Consider the following 5,313-nt stretch of genomic DNA (forward strand, 5'->3'; position numbering starts at 1 on the left):
GGGTGGGTGGGTGGGTGAGTGGTTGGCTGGTTCTGGCTTTTTGGAATGAACAAAATGTAGTGGAGATGCTGATATTCCAAGGTAGAGGATGCTATGAATGCGGTTGTCTCAGGTAAAGGCTTCTGCTGGTATTTACTACCTGGCTTTCTGGGCTACTTCTTAGATGAAAGTCTTTGAGACTCAGAAGACCCTAAGCCCTAGGATGCCATCTGTCACCTGCTCAGGCAGCTTATGGGGATTCTGTTTGGTGAGCAGAACAAACTAGGTAATTGCAGCTTATGATAATGCCATGAAGAGTGTAAAGGAACTGGTGCTACTTTGGATGAACAGTCCTTCACCTCTGTTTTTAAAGAACTGAAAGACTCAAAGCTTTTCAAATTTGTAAGACCTCATTGTTTGCAGTGTCAGTACTTGTCATTCATTTAATCCCTTACCATGTCCAGACGGGAGTGGGAGATAAAACTCTCCAGCACTGTTGATTATACTGGTCTTACCCATCCTGCTCCAGCAAAGACACACCTGGATCCTTATACTTTTGCTATTTGCACAATTCCAAGATATGAGCATTGCCAATAAGTGGAACATACTGCAGTCTTTAAAGAGAAAATACACACAAGTATATACTGTATGATTTCTGCCTCGAAGAAAGACTACAAACTACAGTTTGATTCATATCTGGACTTACAATCACTAGGGAATATGAGATAGAAATATTTTTTAAATAGTTGGAAAATGCACTGTCTGTTCATTTCCTCTGATTACACTCACACATAATCAATGATCACCTTCTGTTTCTTTCCCTCAAGCCTCTTTAACATTGTGATCTTCTCCATCCTCTTGATTTTGCCCAAGTTTAAGATGGTCATTGTTGACCATCTAATCTAGTCCTTGCTGAGGTGGAACACAATACCCTAAAGATACACAAAACAATCCCTTAAGAAGCAAGAGGAAACTATTTCTATTTGTGTTTTTAAAAATAAGACCAAATTACATGTAAACAGAAGACCACTGACATTCAGGTACTAGGTAGAGAAGGGATGCATCTCAAGAGGAGTGGGTGATGGGTAGTCCTGAGCGCCTGGCACCTTCACTGTTTCAACCATTTTATTTCACTTCGAGAGTAATTATAGTTAGTGGCAGGGTTTGTGGCCCTATTCTCTTAGAAACTGCTGTACTATGTGGGGAGCTTCTTCTAACACATAGCATAGAGAAAAGCCTGCAAGACAGGACAACTGCAATCATGAACTCATATCAGTTGTGCTTTTCTGCACAAGAGTAGGGCTGTCCACCATTAGACATGGATGAGAGAAGGGTTCAAGAGGCCTGACCCCTTAGGGCTGAACTATTATTGACTATAGATAGATTCTGGGAGACAGGGAATTACAGCCTTCAGCTGTCTATCCACCAGTGAGGCCCACTCCAATGAATAACTCTAAACTGATGGTCACACAGATGGCCTTGGTTATACTCAGCTGATTACAAATAAGTTAAACTATATATGGATCTAGGAAAAGGATTTGTGGGGAACGGGGGGAGGTTGGTAGGAATGCACAGAAGATAAAAGAGACGGGGTGAGAGAGTAAGCAATGCATTATATACATGTACAAATTTGTCAAAGATAAGCTTAGTTGATTTTAAAAAAGAAGAGCAAAACTGGACTGATCTGAGAGGAGTTTTCTAGAACTTTGGAACACAGAGGAAGACAGTAAAAGATCCATTCAAACCAAGTTATACTAGGAAAACAGTGAAATCCTAGTATATAGAGTAATGGCCCAGATCCTGAGCATGGTTTTGATTAAATTGGTCCTGAAGGGCCAGTACGGCAAGTTGAGAGGCCTAAGGAGGAGAAATGCATGGAGGTGAAGGGGAGGGGAGAGTTAAATCCCTGTGTTCTACAGAAGGAAATCAGTGTTAAAATATGAAACAAACAAATGGAGAGATATAGATAGTTATGGAAGGAAACAGTAGAAGTTGTAAGTGATTGCTTCTGGGCCACCAGAAAGTGGACTGCAGAGAGGAATGAGATAAGTCTGACGTCCATGCTACCAAGCTTCTAGTGGTTTTGTTCACTTCTTAAGAAATAAGGGTCTGTGGCCCAGGCGTGGTGGCCTTTAATCCCAGCACTCAGGAGGCAGAGGCAGGCAGATCTCTGAATTCAAGGCCAGCCTGGTCTACATAGTGAGTTCTAGGCCAACTGGGGCTACAGGGATACTCCAACTCAAAAAGACAAAAAGAAAGAAAGAAAGAAAGAAAGAAAGAAAGAAAGAAAGAAAGGAAAAGAAATAATAAATAAGAGTTTGGAGAGATGGGTCAGGGGTTAAGAATGCTGCACACGCATGAGGACCAGAGTTCAGACCTCAGCACCTATATAACAAGCCAGATGTGCTCCTGTGCAGGCCTATAAGACAGGAAGTTCACTGGGGCTTGTTGGCTATCAACAAGATGAAAAAAATGTGAGCTCTGGGTTCAGAGAGGGACCCCAACCTCAGGGGAACAAGGCAAGGGATGGTAGAGGAGGACACCTGTTGCCTCCTCTGGCCTCTGCACATGTAGAGCTATGCACACCCAATACACCACACATACATACACGTACACACAGAAGCCACACAAACACATATATCACATTCACACACATACATACACACACAAAATAAAAATAACTTTAAAAAAGAAACACTATGTATAATATTAATACATTTTTAATTAACTTTAAAAACAAAATGTAGGAAGAAAAGTCGATGAAATTGTCAACACTTGAAAGGTCAGTAGGGGCAAAGTAAGAAATGAACTGTGTTATTCCTCAAATTCCATACATAGTTTTTATCTTACAAAGCATGTATTAACTAACCATGCATGGCCTGTGACATCTCTTAAACTTTTGTCTTGAACCTGTGTCAGATCTTGATTGCTTCCTTTCCCACAAATCTTCCCCTAATTAGATTTGAAGGTCCCAGAGGAAATGGACTTTTCTCATAGTTTTGCAATCCCCTCACCTCAGAAGAAATTAGCAAATACCAATACATATCTGATGCACTGTAACTGAATATCAAATAGCCATGGTTTGGTTGTTGTTTGGTATAAAAGCCAAAAGAGAATTGTAATGTTCTATGTATTTCTTGCCCTCATAAAGTATTTTTGTAAAAGAACAGTCATCTAGCTGGGCGTGGTAGCGCATGCCTGTAGTCCCAGCACTTGGGAGGCAAAGGCAGGCAGAGCTCTGTGAGTTCAAGGCCAGCCTGGTCTACATCGTGAGTTCTGGGACAGCTGGGGCTACAGGGAGACCCTGCGTCAAAAAGACAAAAAAAAAAAAAAGTCATCTGTAAAAGTGAGCAAAAGCAAGCTTGCTCACTTATGTACCATCTTTTTTTCAAGGTCGTTTCTCAAAGAAGAATTTAACTTCTAACAGGCACAAATCTGGAACGACATTTATTCTTCAGTCCCTGTGATTTTTTTCTAAGAAGTCTTCTTTTTATTTTAGCTTGGAAACTTAATAACATTTTTATTGATTGATTTTTGTCATCAAGATATGAGATCTCACTTTCCATTTTTACACTTTCTATTTTTTAGTTGCCCTGTTTTCTTTTCACTTTGTTTTGAAAGAGAAGCTCTTTGTGTTTACAATGGCAAAGGAAAGAACACGTTGAAATGCAATGCTTTCCATAATAACTAGAGTTCTCCAAATTCTAAATTATGTAACTCACTTTAATAGCATTTAGCATGCTGGTGATAATTACTATGGTAGTCTTGATTTCTCTTCTAAGTACCTCTTGAAAAGAGGGAATCTTTGTGTTTATATCCTTGAGTTTGTATTACATTTATCAACGAAAATAAACTCCTAAAATAAGCATTTGTTGCTCTCAGCTATTTTCAAATTAGTCACTTGAAAAACCCAGGGCATATCACTGCCAACTTTCTTGGTTTAGATAAAATGTCTTTGTTTTCTTTGGCTCTTTATGATCATCACAAGATTATACTCTAGTAGGAAATTTGTGGCAAAGGTCTTTCATGCCTGAAGTACACAGGTATATTGAATACATAATTTTCTAGATAGATCCTAGGAAAACTTACTATTTTTATTGAAGTATAATTGACATGCAATGACAGTTCTTAACTGTACAGTTTAACTACTCTATCCTGGCTAAGCCTAGGAACACTTTCACTATCCAGGAACTTCCCTCATGCCTCACTCTCCTAGAAAGAACTATGTATCTTTTGGCCAAGTGTGGTGGTGCATACCTTTGGTCCCAGCACTTGGGAGGCAGAGGCAGGTGGATCTCTGTGAGTTCAAGGCCAGCCTGGTCCACATAGTGAGTTCCAGGCCAACTGGGACTACAGGTAGACCCTGACTCAAAAAAAGACTAACAACAACAACAACAACAAAAAGAACCATGTATCTTTTGAATCTTGTCGCATAAAAATCTAAGAGCAAAATTTGCCAGGTTACAGAGCATATATATGTTTATAGGAAATATTGCCAAACTGTTTTCTAAAATGGTTGCCTAGTTTCTATATATAAGACCCTCCTCCCAACCATTTTTCTTAGTGTGTGTGTGTGTTTGTGTGTGTGCATGTGCACACGCATTCTGTGTGTTTTGCTGGAGATTGAACCCAAGGCCTTGCATATGCTAGCAAGCATTCTACCACTGAGCTACATCCACAGCCCTTAGTGTTTTGATACAGGATTTCACTTGGTAGCTCAGTCTGGCCTCGAACTCAAGATCTTTGTGCTGCAGGCTCCCCAGTGCTGGGACTTCAGACACGTGCCACCACACCCAGCTTCACTGTCAGTCTGAGTCTAGTCTTCCCAGAATGTGTGCAATGGTATCTCATTTGTGCTTCCCTGATACCAATGATGCTGATCATCTTTTGTGTACTTACTAGCATTTATATATTTTCTTGTGACAAGTGTCTGTTCAAACCTTTTGTTCATTTTCTATTGGGACTTCTGTTTTCTTTTGTTGAGTTGTAATCCTGGGTAACATTTTGGTCATTTTGAGACAGGGTCCCCCTATAGCCCCAGCTAGCCTAGAACTCACTATGTAGACCAGGCTGGCCTTAAACTCACAGAGATCTGCCTGCCTCTGCCTCCCAAGTGCTGGGATTAAAGGTGTGTGCACTACCCCTAGCATGAACTGATCTTCTTAAAGCTAAGGACTCTAAATAGGCTGAGTAGACCTCAGTAAATGACCTTGCACTGAGGGTCATCTGGTGACAGTAACGTGACTCCATTGGCCTTAACACAAATGACAGAATGCATAAATTCTAGTTGGGGGAGAGGCTGTGGAAGGGTGCCAGTGGGGAAGGGGCTATAAA

The 5,313-nt window shown here is 40.6% G+C and overlaps 1 protein-coding gene across 1 annotated transcript in view; it reads left to right on the plus strand.

Moving 5' to 3' along the window:
• Positions 1-5,313, plus strand: part of Tshr (thyroid stimulating hormone receptor) — a 69,155-nt gene that overhangs the window by 44,183 nt on the left and 19,659 nt on the right. The gene's annotated exons all lie outside the window — the stretch shown is intronic.

Source organism: Nannospalax galili, unplaced genomic scaffold (genome assembly GCF_000622305.1).
Source record: "Nannospalax galili isolate Female #2095 unplaced genomic scaffold, S.galili_v1.0 scaffold257, whole genome shotgun sequence".
Taxonomy (NCBI): domain Eukaryota; kingdom Metazoa; phylum Chordata; class Mammalia; order Rodentia; family Spalacidae; genus Nannospalax; species Nannospalax galili.